This window comes from Sus scrofa, chromosome 1 (assembly GCF_054392235.1).
Source record: "Sus scrofa isolate SSC_HxYL_T2T_F1_AM1 chromosome 1, Sscrofa_HxYL_maternal_Yorkshire_Landrace_v2.0, whole genome shotgun sequence".
Taxonomy (NCBI): domain Eukaryota; kingdom Metazoa; phylum Chordata; class Mammalia; order Artiodactyla; family Suidae; genus Sus; species Sus scrofa.
In genome coordinates this window covers 253,751,607-253,773,811 of record NC_139383.1, presented here as the reverse complement: position 1 = coordinate 253,773,811, position 22,205 = coordinate 253,751,607, and the positions used below count along the sequence as shown (strand labels likewise).

Below are 22,205 nucleotides of genomic sequence, written 5' to 3'. Positions count from 1 at the left end.
CCTAAGACAATGGATATTCCCTTCCCCAAAGAGCTTTCTTATTCAGGTCTGGCCAGGAACTATCAAGACTAATGCCAATTAATCAGTTGACCAACAACTCTTTCTAAAAACTGTCTCTGTGTTCAGTCCCACACTAAGTGCTATGAAGGTGAGGAATTCTCAAACATGCTCTCCAACCTCAAGCAATGTGTGATCCAACTGGGGAGCACTCAGCAACACAGAAAACAGACAATGGTCGGTAGAAGGGTGTCGGCTGATCCCAAATTGGGGTTCATACATGGCTACATGTGTTTGGTAAAGTGGTAGGATGGGTACTGACAGAAGGAAAGCAAAGGAAGGAGCTACTGCATGAAGGAGGGGCGAGGGCAATGGGAAGGGAAGGGCAGCAGAGTGTCTGTTCAGGACATGGGTTTGGACTATACCCCATGAGCATACGGTCAATTCCATAGAGAAAGAGGATAAAGGAAACTCAGAGCAGAAGGAAACGCTGCATCAGAGCTTAGATGATATGATTTGGCATGGTTGTGACGCAGAAGCAATGTCTTAGGACTCCAGGAGGTAGTTAACTTTGCAGATGTGCATGTTTTTCAGTATTGAGAAAGCATGTGAGGCACAAGGGTTAGTAGCTGCAGGCAAGGGCTGGGGCGGAAACCCTCAAGTGACACTGACTGAAGGGGAAACACCTGAGAAACTGATAGTGAGCCCTGGTGAGAACTCCTAGGAGTCCTTAGGAATAAAGGTGACCCTCTGAGAGGGGTTGGGAATTCTCAATAAACAACAACGATCAGAGAGAAGATGGAAGGAGGAGACGGGGAGAGAGAAGATGGTAAGGGTGATGACATATACTGTGTGTATGTCTCAGGAACTGTTCTAAGCGCTTCACATAAATTAACTCTTACTCTACCCAACTTCCCTGTGTGGTAGGTATATAATTTCCATTTTACAGATAAGGAAACAGAGGCAGAGAGATTACATGCATTACATAAGGTCACACAATTCATAGGGATGAACGTAGGATGATTACTGTAATTATAAAGTTTTTCTCCATAGAAATTTAGGCATTCTGGGCACAATCAGGTTACAAATATGTCAGCATAATATTAAGGCTGAAACTACAGGCTACAGTCTCAAGTATTTTAGTCACATGTCAATTTCCTCATCTGTATGAAGGTTAATAATAGCTAACTCATCAGTATGCCATCAGGCATGTTTATGTATTCTCATTTTGTTCCAAAAATAAAAGTTGTATCAACCTCCACCAAATAAAATTAAGCAAGCATCAATGAGAAATTGGAATAGAAGACAGGAAATAAGTGTGGAGACATGAATTACATTCTTGAGTGTAAGTTGTCTAATAGCCAACACAGTAGGGAAATGCTGGTCAGTTTCACATTTCACAGTAGCTACAAGATAAAACCAACCAAAGGTTAAAGATAAGTAGACTCTTTCTGATATAGTGACAGGAATTCATCCTGGGTCCTCATAAGAGCACATGATAAACAATGACAATGCTGAGTATGATGGTGCTATTGTTTATACAGGACCTCACATCAACTCTTAACAGGCTGATGGCATCGCAACAAAACAAAATACACAAAAATAATATTGTGAGATAGAATGGAGGAGGTGGGCATTGAGACTTGGTCTAGGTTGAACCTGAGAGAGACGGCTCCGTGAAAGGTTAAGCATGTAGACCAGACTGCCTAGGCTGGAAACCCACTTTGCTGCTCCCTAGGTGTGTGTGACTTAAATTTTTATGTCTGTTTCTTTCTTATTAAGTAGCCCTAATAACACTACAGCACCTACCTCTCCAGGTCATCTTGAGGATTAAATGAGGATTGTAGAGTAAGTATTTAGAGCAGTATCTGACTGATAATAGTAGCATGTTTGAAAAGAATGAATAGACTATTCTTCAACTCACCTTCCTAAGTATAGATTCTCTCAGGTTAAGTTTTAAAACATAGTTTAAAACTGGGTAGCTGTGAATTAGATACTATCTTTTAATAAGTATCCTGCTAGTGAAATACAAAACCGCGTCTTTTTAAAACACAGATTTCATTATTTAATAATACATTTAGGTGGAAGGAATGTTTGTTCAAGCTAATCTGTACAGGACAAATCTTTTAGCCTTTACCCATCCTGGTTTCTTCTGTGAAAAAGATTAGGATTCTTTTCAGGGTTGTAATGAAAATTGAGGATATTATACATAAATGATAGTATTTTGGTACATAGTATACACTTAATAAATGCCATCCCTAGTTGTTATTAACTTCATTTGCTGTTACCGTATCTTAATATATCCCTTAGTATGATGGTTTTCCAAAGTACGGGTCTCAAACCATTAGTGGATTATGAAACAAACACAAGTGTACACAATTTGGGGTTCAGTTAGAATTTTTTTAGTGAAAAATAACAGAATAGAATATATCAGGATTTTACACATAGTAGGGACAAGTATTTTTATATGAAACTTTTCCTGAGTATATAATATAAAGGCAGATGGAGAATGTATAATACCAAGTGAAATGCATTTCTTACTATGTGTTGAATAAAAAAAATCCTGCAAAAAATGTGATTTTATTAGATATGTGTCTCATTGGATGCACGTTTCTTATAATACAGTGACTAAGATACATAGATTAGAATCTCAAATCCACTAATTACTACTGTATGGCTTTGAACCAGTTGTTTAGCCTGTTTATGCCTTAGTTTCCTCACCTATGAAATGGGTAAATCATTCCTGACATGGGAAATGAATTCTTTTTCTTTCTTTTTTTTTTTTTTTTTTTTTTTTTGTCTTTTTAGGGCTGCACCCGCAGTGTATACAGGTTCCCAGGCTAGGGGTCCAATCCTACACCACAGCCATAGCAAAACGGGATCCAAGCCGTGTCTGAGACCTACACCACAGTTCATGGCAATGCCAGGTCCTTAACCCACTAAGTGAGGCATGGGATTGAACCCGTGTCCTCGTGGATGATAGGTTCATTAACTGCTGAGCCATGATGGGAACTCCTGGGAAATGAATAATGGGAGTGGTATGAGAAGTATATAATTTAGTATATCAAAACCATGTAGCAGGTACTCAATAACTGTTAGCTGTTACTAAGACTTAAGTAGAATATACTTTTTTTTCTAAATCAGCAAATAATACCACATGCAGTAAGTACATAAGAGACTATAAAGTCATCACATTAGCAAGGGCTGAATAATCTACTAGTTTTTTTGTCTATAAAATGATGCTTCTTGATAAACACCTTATTTCTACAAACAAATTTTTAACAGTCATAAACCATTTTTAGTTTTGCTATGTGCAAATTATGTTTTATCTCAAGATATGAAGGCATAAAAATAAAATGTTAAGTAATCAATCAGTCCTCTTGTCCATATGTTTGCTTTTTTTGTTTCATTTTGTTTGTCCATATATTTGATCTTTAATTTTCTATTATATTTTGCATTTCCTGAAAGATTTAAAAAATTATTGTGGTAAGAATGCTTAAAATGAGATCTACCTTCTTAGCAAATATTTTAAGAGTAACACATGTTATTGCTGACTATGGGTCCAATGTTCAGGGAATTCTAGAGCTTATTCATCTTGCTTAGCTAAAACTTCATGCCTGCTGATTAGTAAGTCTCCATTTCCCCCTCAGACCTGTATCTTTTAGTTAACAGGTAATTAAGCTGTGGTTAAGAATGACATCCCCTTAAGAGAATCAAAAAACTTAGAATGGACCAGTACATCTATGAGAATTCATCCCCTCTTTTTGAGAACCAAAAGTGTACCCATATTAAATGACACTGTTCAGTTAGTTATTCAACTAGTATTTACTGTGTGCCTACTATACACAAATATCGGGCATTTTCAGGGCAAAATGAATAATAAACTTCACAAAAGAGACATGACTTTCGGACTCATGGAGCTTTGTGGGAGGGAGAGATATTATAAAAGCAAGGTCAAAGAATGATAATAACTCATTGATCACATAACAAACTATGTACATTGAAATGAATTCTCTTGCATGATATTCATGCCACCTTGTGAGATGATGAGTCACCCCATTTAGAGCTGAGTACATCTATCCAAAAATCACAGAACTAGTGAATAGTGGTGCCAGAATTTTGAACCTGTGGTGTTCCTTAAGCATAAGGAGATGATATTTGTCAAATGCTTAGCCTAATGCCTACTTAGTGTTTAGTAAGTGCTCAGTCCTCCCTTTCTCTTATTCTATTTCTATTAACTTGTCCTGTGTGTGTTAATGCTTTACCTATGATGAGCTGAGCTTTATTAAACCACAAAATCCAGAGTGATAATGGATGACTGATTTTCAGTTTCATGCATTCCCTCCCTCCATCCTTCTCTCCTTCTTGCCTAATTTCTCTTTTTTCTTTCTTTTAAAAAAATTTTATTGGAGTACAGTTGACTTACAATGTTGTATTAGTTTCAGGTGTACAGCAAAGTGAACCAGTTACACATATACATATATACATTCATTTTTCCCATAGAGGTTATTACAGACTATTGAGTAGGTTTCCCTGTGCCATAAAGTAGGTTCTCATTAATCATCTATTATTTTTCTTTAAAAATTTTTTATTATAGGGAATTCCAGTTGTGGCTCAGTGGAAATGAATTCGACTAGTAACCATGGGGATATGGGTTTGATCCCTGGCCTCTCTCAGTGGGTTAAGGATCCAGCGTTGCTGTGAGCAGTGGTGTATGTCGCTGCCATAACTTGGATCCTCATTACTGTGGCTGTGGTGTATGCTGGCAGCTGCATCTCCGATTTGACCCCAGCCTGGGAACTTCCATATGCTATAGGTGAGGACCTCCCCCAAATTTTTTATTACAGATGATTTACAGTGTTGTATTAATTTCTGCTGTAGAGCAAAGTGACCCAGTTATAAATATATATATATTTACATACATTCTTTTTCTGACATTATTCTCTATCATGTTCCATCACAAGTGATTAAATACAGTTCCCTGTGCTATCTATTCATCAAGATCTCATTGCTTAGCCATTCCAAATGAAATAGTGTGCATCTGCTAACCCCAAACTCCAAGTCCATCCCACTCCCTTGCCCTCCCCCTTGGCAATCACAAGTCTTGTTTCTTTTCTATATAGAGGTGCATTTTTGTGTGTGCCATATATTAGATTCCAGATATAAGTGATATCATATGACATTTGGCTTTCTCTTTCTGATTAAACTTAGTATGAGAGTGTCTAGTTCCATCCATGTTGCTGCAAATGACATTATTTTGTTCATTTTTATGGCTGAGTAGTACTCCATCGTGTGTATGTACCACACCTTCTTAATCTATTCATCTGTCAATGGACCTTTAGGTTGTGTCCATGTCTTAACTATTGTGAATAGTGCGGCAATAAACATAGGGGTGTATGTATCTTTTTCAATGAAATTTTTGTCTGGATATATGCCCAAGAGTGGGGTTGCTGGATCATATTGTAGTTCAATATTAAGTTTTCTGAGGAACCTCCATACTGTTTACCATAGTGGTTGAACCACTTTAAATTCCCACCAACAGTGTAGGAGGGTTCCCTTTTCTCCATACCCGCTCTAGCATTTGTTATTTGTAGACTTAGTAATGATGGCCATAATTTTGATTTGCATTTCTCTAATAATTAGTGATGTTGAGCATTTTTTCATGTGCCTGTGGGCCATCTGTATGTCTTCTTTGGAGAAATGTCTATTCAGGTCTTCTGCCCATTTTCCAGTTGGGTTGGTTTTTTTTTTTTTTTTTTTTTTTGCCATTGAGTCATATGTGTTGTTTTTATATTCTGGAGATTAAGCCCTTGTCAGTTGCATTGTTTGAAACTATTTTCTCCAATTCAGTAGGTTGTCTTTTTGTTTTTATGGTTTCCTTTGCTGTGCAAAAGCTTGTCAGTTTGATTAGGTCCCATTGGTTTATTTTTGTTTTCATATCTATTCCTTTGGGAGACTGACCTGGAAAACATTTGTACAGTTGATATCAGAGAATGTTTTGCCTATATTCTCTTCTAGGATTTTTTTTTTTTTTTTGTCTTTTTACTATTTCTTGGGCCGCTCCTGCGGCATATGGAGATTCCCAGGCTAGGGTCCAATCGGAGCTGTAGCCACCGGCCTACACCAGAGCCACAGCAACACGGGATCCGAGCCACGTCTGCAACCTACAGCACAGCTCACGGCAACGCCGGATCGTTAACCCACTAAGCAAGGGCAGGGACCGAACCCGCAACCTCATGGTTCCTAGTCGAATTCGTTAACCACTGTGCCACGACAGGAACTCCTCTTCTAGGATTTTCATGGTGTCATATCTTATGTTTAAGTCTTTAAGCCATTTTGAGTTTGCTTTTTGTACATGCTGTGAGAGTGTATTCTAGCTTCATTGATTTACATGCTCCTGTTGAATTTTCCCAGCACCACTTACTGAAGAGATGGTCTTTTTCCCATTGTATATTCTTGCCTCCTTTGTCAAAAATTAATTGACCATAGGTGTCTGGGTTTATTTCTGAGTTCTTTATTTTGTTCCATTGGTCTGTATGTCTGTTTTTGTACCAGTACCATACTGTCTCGATTACTGTTTCTTTGTAATGTTGTCTGAAGTCTGGGAGAGTTATGTCTCCTGCTTGTTTTTTTTTTTTTCTTAGGATTGTTTTGGCAATTCTGGGTCTTTTTGGTTCAATATAAATTTTTGGATTGTTTGTTCTAGTTCTGTGAAAAATGTCATGGGTAATATGATAAGGATTGCATTGAATCTATAGATTGCTTTGGGTAGTATGGCCATTTTAATGATGTTAATTCTTGCAAGCCGGGAGCATGGAATATCTTTCCACTTCTTTGACCCTCCTTATTTTCCTTGATTAATGTTTTACAGTTCTCAGCCTTTCGCCTCCTTGGTCAGGTTTATTCCTAGGTATTTAATTTTTTGGGGTGTGGTTTTAAAAGGTATTTTTATATTCCTTTTCTAATATTTCATTGTTAGTATACAAAAATGGATCCTACTTCTGAATATTAATCTTGTATCCTGCTACTTTGCTGAATTCATTGATCAGTTTGAGTAGTTTCCTTTGTGGAGTCCTTAGGGTTATATATATATATATAGTGTCAAGTCATCTGCATACAGTGACAGTTTTACCACTTCTCTTCCTATTTGGATGCCTTTTCTTTTTTTCTTTTTTTTTTGTCTGATTGCTGTGGCTAGGACTTCCAATACTACATTGAATAAAAGTGGTGAGAGTGGACATCCTTGTCTTGCTCCAGATTTTAGAAGAAAGACTTTCAGCTTTTCTCCATTGTACTATATTGGCTGTGGGTTTGTCGTAAATGGCTTTTATTATGTTAAGGTATGTTTCCTCTATACCCACTTTGGTAAGAGTTTTTATCATGAATAGATGTTGGTCTTTGTCAAATGCTTTTTCTGCATCTATTGAGATGATCATGTGGTTTTTGACTTTTGTTAATGTGGTGTATGATGTTGATTGATTTGTGTATGTTGAACCATCCTTGTGAACCTGGGATGAATCCCACTTGGTCATGGTGTATGATCTTTTTTATATGTTGTTGGATTTAGTTGGTAAAATTTTGTTGAGAATTTTTGCATCTATATTCATCAAAGATATTGGCCTGTAGTTTTCTTTTTTGGCGGGATCTTTGTCTGGTTTTGGTATTAGGGTGATGGCATCATAGAATGTCTTTGGGAGTGTTCCTCCTTCAACCTTTTATAAAAGTTTAAGGAGGATGGGTATAAGTTCCTCTTTGTATGTTTGGTAGAATTTGCCTGTGAAGCCGTCTGGTCCTGGACTTTTATTTGTAGGGAGTGTTTTTATTACATATTAAATTTCATTTCTAGTGATTGGTTTATTCACTTGATCTATATCTTCTTGATTCAGTTTTGGCAGGCTGTAAGTATCTAGAAAGATGTCCATTTCTCCTAGGTTGTCGAATTTATTGGCATATAATTGTTCATAGTATTCTCTTACTTTTTTTTTTTTTGTATTTCTGCAGTATTTGTGATTTCTCCTTTTTCATTTCTTATTTTGTTTACTTGGGTTTTTTCTCTCTTCTTCTTGGTGAGTCTGGCCAGAGGTTTGTCGATTTTGTTTACCTTTTCAAAGAACCACCTCCTGGTTTTATCGATTTTTTTTCTGTTATTTTTTGAAACCCTATTTCATTGATGTCCTCTCTGATCTTTAAGATTTCCTTCCTTCTGCTGCCTATGGGTTTTCTTTGTTATTTTTCTAATTCTTTTATGTGGTAGGTTAAGTTGTTGATTTGTGTTTTTCTTCTTTTTTGAGGAAAACTCTATCACTATTAACTTCTAAGAACTTTTTGTGGCATCCCATAGATTTTGAAAGGTTGTGTTTTCATTATCATTTGTCTCAAGGTATTTTTTAATTTCCCTTTTGATTTCCTCCTTGACCCACTGGTTTTTCAGTAGCATGTTGTTTAGTATCCATGCAGTCAATTTTTTCTCATTTCTTTTTCTGCGGTTATTTTCTAGTTTCATGGCATTGTGGTCAGATAAATTGCTAGAAATAATTTCTGTGCTCCTAAATTTGTTGAGGTTAGTTTTGTGCCCCAGTATGTGGTCAGTCCTCGATAATCTTCCATGCACTTGAAAAGAATGTATATGCTGATTTTTTTTGGATGAAATGTCCTCTGAAATTGTCAATTAAGTCTTAATTTTTCTATTGTGTCATTTCAGATCTTTGTTGCCTTATTGATTTTCTGTCTAGAGGATCTGTCCATTGACATGAGTGGGGTATGAAAGTCTCCTGCTATTATTGTAGTCCCATCAATTTCTCCTTCTATCTCTGTTAGTATTTGTTGTATATATTTGGGTGCTCCTGTATTAGAGGCATATATATTGACAATTGTAATATCCTCTTCTTGAAAAATCCTTTTGTCATTAAATAGCGTCCTTCTTTGTCTTTTTTCATGGCCTTTGTTTTAATGTCTATTTTGTCTCGTATGAGCATTGCACGTCCTGCTTTCCTGTCTTTCCATTCTCATGAAATACCTTTTTCCATCCCCACACTTTCAGTTTATATGTGTCCTTTGCCCTAAGGTGAATCTCTTGTAGGAATCATATTGGAGGCTCTTGTTTTTTTATCCAGTCTTCCACTCTGTGTCTTTTGATTAAAGCATTCAGTCCATTGACATTTAAAGTAATTATTGACATTTTAAACCTTATTTTTCAGTTGATTCTATGTTTCTCCTTTGTTCCTTTCTTTTTTTGGTTGGATGAGTTCCTTTTATTTTATACTTGTGTCCTCTTCTTTTTAGTTTTTGTGAATGTACTGTTTGGTTTTGATTCATGGTTGCCCTGTTTTTCATGTATGTTAACTCCTTCCTATATCTGCTTGCTTTAGCCTGATAGTCATAAAGCCTCAAGCACTTTAAAAAAAAAAAAAGAGTTCCCATCATGGCTCAGTGGTTAACAAATCCGACTAGGAACCATGAGGTTGCAGGTTCAATCCCTGGTCTTGCTCAGTGAGTTAAGGATCTGGTGTTGCCATGAGCTGTGGTGTAGGTTGCAGACACGGCTTGGATCCCTCATTGCTGTGGTTCTGGTGTAGGCCAGTGGCTACAGATCCGATTAGACCTCTAGCCTGGGAACCTCCATATGCCACTGTTGCAGCCCTACAAAAAGGCAAAAAGACAAAAAAAAAAAAAAAAAAAAAAAAAAGAGAGTCTAGATTTTATCACTTTTCTTCCCCAGATTTTATGATTTTGATTTTTTTTTCACCATCTTCATGTATATTCTTGTGTTTAATGTTGCTTTTACAATAGTTTTGTTTTTCCTTTTAGATCTGTATACTGGCTTATTGAAATGATTACTTTCCAATTGTGATTTCCTCCATCCTATTTTTTCTTACTTTTTTAATTAGAGGAGCCTTTGCAGTGTTTCTTTTAGAATGGGTTTAGTATTGCTGTATTCTCTTTGTTTTTGTTTGTTGGAGAAATTCTTTATTTCTCCTTCTATTTAAAGTGATATTCTAGGCTGCATATGTTTTCCCTATTAGAACTTTGAATATATCTTGCTACTCTCTTCTGGCCTTTAGTGTTTCTGCAGAAAAATCAGCTGGTAGCCTTATGGAGGTTTCCTTCGTTTTTCTCTTGCTGTTTTTAGAATCCTGTCTTTAACTTTTGACATTTTTATTACAATATGTCCTGTGGGCCTGTTTGGGTTCAACTTATTTGAGGAGCTCTTGTTTTCTATATCTTCATATCTGTTTCCTTTAGATTTGGAAAGTGTTTGCGCATAATTTCTTGAAATATTTTTTCAATCCCCTCTTCTTTGTTTTCTTCTCCTTCTAGAATCTCTATTATGCATAGATTGGCCCGCTTTATATTATCCCACAGATCTTTTATATTGCCTTCATGTTTTTTCATTTGGTTTTCTGTCTGCTGTCCTGATTGGTGATTTCCATTATTTCATCTTCCAAGTCTTTTATTCATTCCTCTGCATTATTCAGTCTTCTCTTCAGTGTCTTTAACTCAGCTTGCATCTCTGCAAATGGATTTTCTAATTATTCCTGGCTCCTCATATTTTCTAGTTCCTTTTTACAGTAATCTGCGTTACTTTTCATATCCACCATTAATTCCTTCATATTCACTCTTCATTCCTTCAGCATTTTAACTATCTTCTTTATAAACTGGATATCTGTTAGACTGCAGAGGTCTGTTTCATTGTGTGTTCCTTCAGGGAATTCTCCTGTTCTTTTAACTAGGAATGGTTCCTGAGCTTCTTCATTTTGCTTATATTTTTCTTATTCTGTGCATTTAGGGAAAACAACTACTGTAGTTTTAGAGGGCTGTTTATTTTTTGATTTTTAGGGCTGCACCTGCAGCATATGGAGGTCCCCAGGCTAGGGGTTGAATCAGAGCTACAGCTGCTGGCCTACACCACAGCCACAGCAATGTAGGATCTGAGCCATGTCTGCAACCTACACCACAGCTCAGGGCAATGCCAGATCTTTAACCTACTGAGTGAGGCCAGGAATCGAACCCAAAACCTCATGGTTCCTAGTTGGATCTGTTTCTACTGGGCCATAATGGGAACTCCTAGAGGGATATTTATATGTGAGAGTGCCCCTGGGTATTTTGTGAAGGTTTACTATTTATTTTTGGCATGAGGGCTGCTTCTGGTTTGGATGCCGACTGTCTCTTTCCTCAGTGTATGCAGGATGTCATACTCATGCTGACGTATGGCCTGCACATGCTTCTAGGGAGATGGAGGCATGTGTAGGCCATACATATGGGCTATCCTGTACCTGGTTTTTGCGCCCTTGACAGTGGCGAGGACCCACAGGGAGGTGGCGCAGGCTTCTTCCGGTTGCAGGACTCTGGGAAGTGGCAATGACTCTAAGGCAGGTGTACACAACACCCAGCGCATTTGGCAGTGTCAGGGTGTGTGCTTTCCCAGGCGAGTGAGAACAACAATGGATGGTGCTCAGTTGTACTGCCCTCCTCTGTGCTGATCTCTGAGGTGACTGGGGCCACAGGTTGTTCCTGTTCACAGACCCCTAGTGGTGGTGGGCCATGTCCACCTCTGGAGTCTGAGATGACTGTGGTGGTTTGTCCCTGCTGCCTGTAGACCATGCATGAGGCTTCCCATCACACTTATCCCATGCAGGAGGCACCGCCAACTAGTATCCTGCCATGAAGGGGGGGGTGCTGTTACCCTTAGCATGTGCAAGATGAGCCTCACTGCCCATAGCCCCACCCTCCAAGAGTCTGCATTTGCACAGAGAGAAATATTCTTATGAGGGTCCGGCCCTCTTTCTCTTGTCCTCCCTAACAATGGGGCCTTGCTTCTCCTGAGGTTTCCCTTGGCTGTGGTGCTCTGCTCCCCAGCCCTTGGCGTACTGCTCCCTAGTTCCTCAGGCTGTCTGCACAACCAACCCTAATCCTCTTCCTGGAATTGACCTCCATATTCTGAGTCTCTGTGCCCAGCTCCCTTCTAAGCATCCCAGGCTGTGGTGTTCCAAGAGGTGGTACCAATGGTCCTGTGGCCCTGACCCTGCTTTGCCCTCTTCAGTCTAGCTGCAGTGCTTTCCTCTGAGGCTTTGGGGTCCCTCCATATTGGCTGATCTTCCTGTCAGTAGGTGACTTCCCAGAGTGTGGGTGCCTTTCCTCTTTCACAGCTCCCTCTCAGGTGTGCTTGTTCCATCCTGATTCCATTCTCCCCCCACCCCACTTTTGTCCTACCCAGTTATGAGGAAGTTTTCTTGTCCTTTTTGGAGCTTTAAGGTCTTCTGCCAGCATACAGTAGATGTTCTATGGGAATTGTTCTAAATTAGATGGGTTTTTTGATTGTGTTTGTGGGAGAAGGCGAGTGCCTCGTCTTACTTCTCCACTGTCTTAATCATCTGTTTTATAAGGTAGTGTGTATATCTTAGTTTTACCCTCTCAATTCCTCCCTCCTCCCCACAGTTTCCCCTGTGGTAACCATAAGTTTGGTTTTGAAAACTGAGCTTGTTTCTGTTTTATAAATAAGTGCTTTTGTATCATCTTTATTAGATTCTGCATATAAGTGACAGCGTATAGCATTTGTCCTTCTCTGACTTACTTACTATGACAATCTCTAGGTCCATCCATATTGCTGCAAATGGCATTATTGCATTCTTTTTATAGATGACTACTATTCCATTGTATATAGGTACCATGTCTTCTTTGTCCATTCCTCTGTTGGTGGACATTTAGGTTGCTTCCATGCCTTGGCTATTGTAAACATTGCTGCAGTGAACACTGGCATGTATATATCTTTTCAAAGTATGGTTTTCTCTGGATATATGTCCAGGAGTAAGATTATTGGATCAAATGGTAGTTAATATTTAATTTTTGAAGGAACCTTCATACTCTTTTCCATAGTGGTTGTACCAATTTATATTCCCACCAACAGTGTAGGAGAGTTCCTTTTTCTCCACACCCTATTCAGCATTTATTGTTTGTAGGCTTTTTGAGGATGGCCATTCTGACCGGTGTGAGGTGACACCTCATTGTAGTTTTGATTTGCATTTCTTTAATAATTAGCGATGTTGAGCATTTCTTCATGTGCTTTTAGGCCATTTGTCTCCTTTAGGAGAAATGTATATTTAGATCATCTGCCCACTTTTTGATTGGGTTTTTAATTTTTTTATAATGAGCTGCATAAGATGTTTGTAAATTTTGGAGATTAATCCCTTGTTGGTTGTTTCATTTGCAAATATTTTCTCAAATTTTTGGATTGTATTGTCTTTTTGGTTTTTTTTATGATTTCCTTTGCTTTTCAAAAGCTTTTAAGTTGAATTATGTCCCCTTTATTAATTTCTTGTTTTTATTTTCACTACTCTAGGAGGTGATCAAAAAAGATATGGCTACAACTTTTGTCAAAGTGTCTTTTGCTTACATTTTCCTCTAGGAGTTTTATAGTATCCAGCCTTACTTTTAGGTGTTTAATCCATTTTGAGTTTATTTTTTAATACGGTGTTAAAGAATAATAATACTATAATTTTTAGTATTTCATTTAGTATTTAGTATTTCATTTATTTACATATAGTTCTTCAGTTTTGGAAGGTTGTCCCTTTGTAAGAATTTGTCTATTTCTTCTAGGTTGTTCATTTTCTTGGCATATAATTGCTTGTGGTAGTGTCTTATGATTGTCTATATTTCATTGTGTCAGTTCTAACTTCCTTTTTTTTTTATTTCTAATTTTATTGATTTGAGCCCTCTCCCTTTTTATATTGACGAGCCCAGCTAAAGGTTTATGAATTTTTTTGATCTCAAAGAATGAATTTTTTGTTTCATTGATCTCCTATATTATTTTCTTAATCTCTATTTCATTTATTTCTGCTCTGTTCTTTGGTTTCTTTCATTCTACCAACTTTGGGTTTTATAGTTTTTCTTTCTCCTATTGCTATAGGTGCAAGGTTTGGTTGTGTATTGGAGAATTTTCTTTCCTGAGAAAAGACTGTATTTTTATAAACTTCACTCTTAGAACTGTTTTTGATGTGGCCCATAAGTTTTGGACTGTCATGTTTTCACTGTCACTTGTCTCTAGGTATTTTTTGATCTCCTCCTTAATTTCTTCAGTGATCCATTGGTTGTTTAGCAGCATATGGTTTAGCCTCTGGATTGTTTGGCATTTTTTTCCTATAGTTGATTTCTAGTCTCCAAGCATTGTGGTTGAAAAAGATGCTTGATAGAATTTCAATTTTCTTAAATTTACTGATGCTTGATTGTGGCCCAATATGTGATCTATCCTGAAGAATTTTCCATGTACATGTGAGAAGAATGTATTTTCTGCTGCTTTTGGATGGAAAGTTCTATAAATGTCAGTTAAATCTATCTGGTCTAATGCGTCATTTAAAGCTTCTATTTCCTTATTGATTGTCTGAAAGTTCTGTCAATTGATGTAAATGAAGTGTTAAAATCACCTACTATTATTCTGTTACTGTCGATTTCTCCTTTTGTGGCTGTTAGCATTTTTTTTAATATATCATGGTGCTCCTATTTTGGATGCATATACATTTATTCACTTGTCCTTTTCAATGCTTCAAATATATGGCTCTGGGATAAGAATGGGAACTGACTGAGCACCCTCCATCATTCTCCTTTCTGAGTCTTAAAAACATCACTTTCTCCTGCTTCTCACCACTCTGGCCCTGTTGATTTTTTTTTTTCCTTTTATTCCATCTAATCTGTATATGGTGGTGCTCTCCTAGGATCTATCCTTATCCCTATTTTTCACTTTCTGTCTATGTATTCTTCTTTGGAGAGTTCATCTCTTTCTATAGCTTCTACTCACATTGACTCCACTGACCCTCATCTTATCATTCTTGGTCTGCTTACTCTCTTTACCATCAACCTAGTGCTACACAGCCACTCTGAATACCACAAGTCTGAAAAGAAATTCAGCATCCCTCCTCCCCTGCAACTTCTCTTGAGTTCCCTATCTGGTAAATTCAACCAACATCTTCTCAGTTACCCAGGCTAGAAATCTCAACATTACCTTAGATACTTCCTCCAGCTTTCTCGTTCCGCTTCATCCCATACATGGTCTGTTCCTAAGTTTTTATGACTGTAGTGCTCCTCCTATTTATCTTATTTCTCCTGTGCCAACTGCCATGTTCTTATTCAGGCCTCCATATTCTCTCATCTACACTATTGATCTTGTCCTACCTGCTGTTGTTGCCTGTGGGATCTCAATCCCTTCATGCCATTACTTACCCTGCTCCTAAAGAGTTATGATCCTAAGGCATAGCTGCGAGGATGTCTTTTATTCCAAAATCTTTAGTGATAAATCTTCAGATAAACCAAACAATCTTCTCTGTATTTAACACATTGGGCTTTGTCCCAGTCATGTTTTTGGTAATGGACAGAAGCCTGCCATTTGAATAGAGACCAACACGATAAACCTCATCAGGTATTGCTCCTCAGGTAGCAGAAAATACCTGGGCTGCCTATACCTTCCTATTTGGTCACTCCTTAAAGAACAAATGCAAACGCCACATCCTTGTCTTCTTGATTTTTCATTTTTGTTCTCCAGCATAATATTTTTATTAGTAAATAATGTAGAGAAATGTAGAGTGTATGATAATACTTTCAGGTAGATTTACAACTATACTGAGGAAGGGATTATTATTGGATTTAAGTCAAGTTAAACTAGGCCACAAAATTTCTCTTTGTTCTTCTGTCATTAGGGATGGATAGATAGATAGATAGATAGATAGATATAGATACACACACACACATATAAATCCAAGACACAGATGGTTACATATAAGGAATGTTAAATGTATAGTGACATGAAAGTAGCAAGCATAACTTATCAGACAAGGCAGAAAAATTCAAAATGATTTTGACATTTGAAAACATTCTCTGAGGACAAATCTAAAGTCCTATAGCAAGGTGTTTCTATTCAGTAACTTCAGGGGTAGTGGAGAAGAAAGCCTAGACCTCTGGCCTGAGAGACTCAAAGGTCTTGCTCTCCACTGACTATGCCCTGACATGTACTATCTAATGGCTTTGAGGTAATGTACAAAATCCCCGAATCTCAGTTTCCTCACAGATAATACAGATATCATAATATATATTAAATACTTGTGAAAATTAAAATATGTAAAAAGTACTGTTGAGCTCATGGCTTATAAGCTTGCTGATAAAGGAGAGTTCGTCATTCTCCATAGCCTCTTGATAGCAGAATAAATAGCAGAACCTTTCTAGAAAACCTAATTTAAAAATGGGGTTACATGAAATCAACTGACCCATCAGAAACACTACAAAATTTAAGCTGCTAGCTATATGCAGGCGCCCACTGCCCTGTGGGAGAAGGGTAGGGAAACAAGGTCCTGGCTGACTTGGCTCTCGAAGATGACATGAGGTTTGGAGAAAGGAGACAGAAATGGTGTTCACCTTCTCAGGTGAGTATCACAAGGAGGTGGCCATGGAAGTCATTTCTAGGGGCACCTAAATGTGTCCCTGCTCAGGATATTCCACACTTAGCCTCCACATTCTGACGATACAAAGGAAGATTGAAAAAAGTGAGAAACCCCATAACTGGGAGAGGGAGGCCTAACTTTTGGTCTTTTTCTGCCACTGACTGGCTTCTCAAGAATGTGAAATGAGATTCACACATCTTCATGTGTCTTTTCTGACCACTTAAACTCAGGACATAGAAATCCAGGAGCTCCAGAACTATATGTGACTATCAGAACCTGGCAAAGCCTTGAAAGTGAATGTAGTTTTATAGAGAGAAGGGCAAAGTGGACATGCAAAGTTAAGAGACCATAAGGCCTGGAGAGAAAGAATAATTTTGGTTCTGATGGCTTTTCAGTTTCTCCTTTTAGTTTGTGATGAGGCCAGTCTATGCTTCTTGTGTTTTGTGGGATTTAATTAAAAAAAAATATTACAGTTGCTTTGCAATGTTCTACCAATTTCTTCTGTACAGAAAAGTGGCCCAGTTATAAATATATATTGTATTTATATATATTTTTTCTCACATTATCCTCCATCATGTTCCACCACAAGTGATTAAATACAGTTCCCTGTGCTATCTATTCATCAAGATCTCATTGCTTAGCCATTCCAAATGAAATAGTGTGCATCTACCAACCCCAAACTCCAAGTCCATCCCACTCTCTTGCCCTCCCCCTTGGCAATCACAAGTCTTGTTTCTTTTCTATATAGAGGTGCATTTTTGTGTGTGCCATATATTAGATTCCAGATATAAGTGATATCATATGACATTTGTCTTTCTCTTTCTGATTAAACTTAGTATGAGAGTGTCTAGTTCCATCCATGTTGCTGCAAATGACATTATTTTGTTCATTTTTATGGCTGAGTAGTACTCCATTGTGTGTATGTACCACACCTTCTTAATCTATTCATCTGTTAATGGACCTTTAGGTTGTGTCCATGTCTTAACTATTGTGAATAGTGCTGCAATAAACATAGGGGTGTATGTATCTTTTTCAATGAAATTTTTGTCTGGATATATGCCCAGGAGTGGGATTGCTGGATCATATTGTAGTTCAATATTAAGTTTTCTGAGGAACCTCCATACTGTTTACCATAGTGGTTGTACCAATTTAGATTCCCACCAACAGTGTAGGAGGGTTCCCTTTTCTCCATACCCTCTCTAGCATTTGTTATTTGTAGACTTCGTAATGATGGCCATACTGACCAGTGTGCAGTGGTACCTCATCGTAATTTTGATTTGCATTTCTCTAATAATTAGTGATGTTGAGCATTTTTTTCATGTGCCTGTTGGCCATCTGTATGTCTTCTTTGGAGAAATGTCTATTCAGGTCTTCTGCCCATTTTTCACTTGGGTGTTTGTTTTTTTGCTGTTGAGTTGTATGAGCTGTTTGTACAACAACAAACATTGGAGATTAGGCCAATTATTAATTGGAGATTAATTTTTGGAAATTAAGCCCTTGTCAGTTGCATCATTTGAAACTATTTTCTTACATTCGGTAGGTTGTCTTTTTGTTTTTATTGTTTCCTTTGCTGTGAAAAAACTTGTCAGCTTGATTAGGTCCCATTGGTTTATTTTTGTTTTCATATCTATTCCTTTGGGGAACTGACCTGGAAAACATTTGTACAGTTGATATCAGAGAATGTTTTGCCTATGTTCTCTTGTAGGAGTTTCATGGTGTTGTGTCTTATGTTTAAGTCTTTAAGCCATTGTGAGTTTACTTTCTGTGAATGGTGTGAGGGTGTATTATAGCTTCACTGATTTATGTGCCCCTTAAGCAAGTCCCAGCACCACTTACTGAAGAGATGGTCTTTTCCCCATTTTATATTCTTCCCTCTTTTTTCAAAGATTAATTGCCCATCTGCGCTTGAGTTTGGATTCACTTTTATTCCAATTAAAAAAAAACTGGCTTCATCAAGTGCAGTTGGTTTTCTGTTATATGAGTCCCAAGAGCCATGTCCAAAACAACTTACTGTGTCTTTAAAGGATTTAGTCCCTTAGGGCTCTGGAAAAAAACCCCTGCTCTAAACCCACAGATATTCTTGAGTTTGCCTCTTAACTAGTGCCTGACTTCTTTGTAGGCATGAGCATCACTGGAGAAAGTGAGCTGTCTGAATGCCAGTATTCAGATTCTAACACCAAAGGCATAACTTTGCTCTTGTGGAGGAGGAAGGGGAGAAGGGTGTAGATATGAGAATAGAGCCTTTGATGTGACATCCACTCCAGTCAAAACACTGGAGAAAATCTTTGGAAATATGATTGCCCAAGCATCCAGAATAGTTAGCCCTACTCAAAGTAATGAAGACTTGTGTTATTCCTGACAGTTGAGACATACATGGCAGTCTTATTACTGAATAAGTAGGGCCAAGGGGGTTTGAATGGGAGCAGGAAAAGGAAAATTTCATTAATCTGTGATGATGAGGCCCTCTCAATTTTAAAAGAGTCAGTTGAAGAAACTACACTTAAGCTATAATTTCAAAAGGAAATGTAATTTTCTTGCCATCTTTAAAATATCCTTCATTAATAATAGAAAGAGGTTTTCAGTAAAAGAGATATGGGCTTAATCAGCAAGCACAGCCACTGGGTGAGCAAAACCTGATATCACAAGTGAATATAAGAGCCCAGGGTTTGAATCATCATCTTTGCAGCCTTTGTTTTCTAACTGAACACTGGCTTCGCTTTAGGGAGACTCATTTGACTTTCTAACTAAAGAATGGCTTTCTCATTTGTCTTCAAAAATCATTTGGGGTTTTGTGCCTAGTTTGAAGGAAAAAGAGAAGTTAGTTCTTACTTCCTGTGGTCTATCCACGCTCTACAATATCCACCTTAAAATCCTAATGTATGCTGCTTCAAGTAAAGGTAACTTAAAGACTTTATCTAATACACTTAATTGAAGGGAAATATGATAGAATAGGATTTCAGCCCAACAAAAGGTATTTTTCTAGTCATTTTGGATCCTTCTGTATAGGATTAAGTTCTTTGGGACTTGATTATACATTTCATCCTGTATTTCTCTTTATTTCGAGGTGGGGCATGTGATGTGTATTCCACCATTAAGAATACTTCAAGATAGGATGCTAGGTATAGACTTCATAAAGAAGAACCCAAAAGTGGATGGACATTAAACATCGAAGCCCCTGAAATTGATCTGGAAGTTCTCACTGGCCATCTTGACAGTATGTAGTGATTCCCTGTACAAACCTAACATGATCCCAACCCTTATGAATCAGCATGGCCATCCCCAATTTTCCTGTGTCTCCACCAAGCTGTGAGGGCCTAAAGCGAAAGATCCTTCAAATTTGTACGCCAGCTTAGCATAGGTACCCAACATGTATTTAAAAGACAGCAGTTGAATGAATGGATGAGATTCTATAGTTTGTTCTACTCCTAGTAACTCTGCTCTTCGTAAAAAGAATAGATGGCCTAAGAAGAAAAGGGAGGACATTTTAATATATCAACCAGTTGTTTTCCTGTCTAAAAACAGGTAAATCTCAACACTCCAAAAGACTTAGATGTTCTCATTTTCCTTTAAATATTACAGACAGGTATTTTTCCTTATTTCAACTCAATTTCCTGAGCACATTGACTCTAAGATACTCCTTTCCCCAAACACATTAGAAAACCCTGCATAAATGAATACAGACCTGAACCTCACTCTTAACTCTTCGTGGCTATCAGATCACAGGTGCTCAAGGCTGTACCTGCTTCACTCTGGCTGCACATAAAGAAAGCCCTTTATCCTGGTGAAAGTGACCAGGTGAGCCTCTAGGTTCCTCTAGCTTACCAGGTGCTTCCCATTGTAGGAGTAATTGTTTCACATTGACGGAAGTGTTCTACATTTGTACTCTCAATATGGTATCAAACTATGTCGCTATTAAGCCTTTAAAATGTGGCTATTGCAACTTAATAATGGAATTTTAAATTTCATCTTCATTTGTATCAATTTAAACAGCCACATGTGACTGGTGGCTACATATTGGACAGTACATGATGGCTTTGCATTAGTGGAGAGGTACTGTGAACAAACACATAAATTGGAAACTTTTAATTTTTTCCTGTTTTTATTGAGATGTATCACCGTATAAGTTTAAGGCATACAGAATTATGGTTTGATTTACATATATTGTGAAATCATGGCAACAGTTTAAATACGGTTAAAATACAGTTAAAAAAATACAGTTAAAAAAAAAAGAAGAAATAGATGCAGACTATTGCCTTTGGAATGGATTAGCAATGAGATCCTGCTATGTAGCACTGGGAACTATGATCACTTATGATAGAGCGTGATAATGTGAGAAAAAAGAATGTATACACGTATGTGTAACTGGGTCTCCATGCTGTACAGTGGAAAATTTACAGAACACTGTAAACCAGCTATAATGGAAAAAAATAAAAATTACATATATTTAATAAAGAAACCATAAAAGAAATGAAAAAAAAAAAGGAAAAAAATTTCTCCTTGTGATGAGAACTCTTGGATTCACTATCTTAACAACTCTCCTGTATATAATAAGGCACTGTTAGCTCTAGTCATTATGTGGTACTGACATCCCTAGTAATTTTTTTTTTTTAGGGCTGCACTTGCAGCATATGTAAGTTCCCAGGCTAGGGGCCAAATTGAAGTTACAGCTGGCCTACGCCACAGCCACAGCAACACCAGATCTGAGCCACATCTGCAACTTAAGCCACAACTTGTGGCAAGGTCAGATCACTGAGTGAGGTCAGGGATTTAAGTCATAACCTCATGGATCTTGTAAGGTTTTTAACCCACTGAGTCACAACCGGAACTCCCCCTAGTACTTATTTTTAACTAAAAGTTTGTACCTTTTGATCACCTCCCTCTAATTCCCAATCCCCCACCCCCTACTTCTGCTTCTGGGAGACACAGGTCTGATCTCTTTCTCTATGAATCTGTGAACCTTTTCAAAAATAAAACACTCAAGGAGTTCCCATTGTGGCTCAGCAAAAAGTTAAGAACCTGACTAGTATCCATAAGGATGCAGGTTTGATTCCTGGCCTTGCTCAGTGGGTTAAGGATCTGGCATTGCCGTGAGCTGCAGTATAGGTCACAGAGGCGGCTTGAATCTGGCATTGCTGTGTCTGTGGCGTAGGCTGGCAGCACAGCTCTGATTTGATCCCTAGCCAGGGAGTTTCATATGCCACCAGTGCAGTCCTAAAAAAAAAAAAAGAGAGAAAAATCTCTAATACATAATAGTATAAATTGAGAAATTTATCATCTGAATTAATATGTGGTGTATATTTATTTTTCTAGACTTTTTTTTTCTCCCAAGCCATATAAATATTACAATCATAGGTGGTCTTTAAAGTAGTCTTTAAAGTAAAGTGGAATCATACCATATAGGCTGTTCCACAGCTTTGATTCTCTTAACGTATTTTGACCATCTTTCTATGTGAGTGCATAGAGATCTTTACAGTTACAAGATCCAGTGTGTTCTGACTGACTTAGGTGTATCCAGGAACCAGACTCACATTTAGCGTTAGCATTGTGGGTGTTATCAAGGGCCATATCTCAGAATAAAATAGAAGTAGGTACACACTCAAAAGAGGAGAGCTTTGGTGGCAGGCAGAGGAAATCAGCATTTTTTTATGTACTTAGAAGGAAATAAATAAAGGTTTTTAAGTGGAAAGGTGGCAGCCTAAAACCTATCATTAAAGAGGGTGACCTTGGCAGTAATCTGTATTAGGATGGAGCAGAGACCCTTGGCAGAGAAACCAGAGTTGGTACAAA

At 37.7% G+C, this 22,205-nt stretch overlaps 2 protein-coding genes across 18 annotated transcripts in view; one reads left to right on the top strand and one right to left on the bottom strand.

The window, feature by feature from the left end:
* PLPPR1 (phospholipid phosphatase related 1) overlaps positions 1-22,205 on the bottom strand; it is a 337,564-nt gene that overhangs the window by 103,625 nt on the left and 211,734 nt on the right. The gene's annotated exons all lie outside the window — the stretch shown is intronic.
* The window catches only part of LOC146407117 (uncharacterized), a 101,116-nt gene that overhangs the window by 58,162 nt on the left and 20,749 nt on the right, over positions 1-22,205 (top strand). The window contains exons 3-4 of one of the 11 annotated variants that reach the window (XR_014824877.1): positions 4,595-4,813; positions 19,483-20,908. The exons of 9 other annotated variants lie outside the window; for them this stretch is intronic. The gene's annotated coding sequence lies outside the window, so the exon portion shown is untranslated. Of the gene's footprint in view, positions 1-4,594; positions 4,814-19,482; positions 20,909-22,205 lie in introns of those variants that run through there. One more of the 11 variants, XR_014824875.1, reaches the window with a different exon arrangement.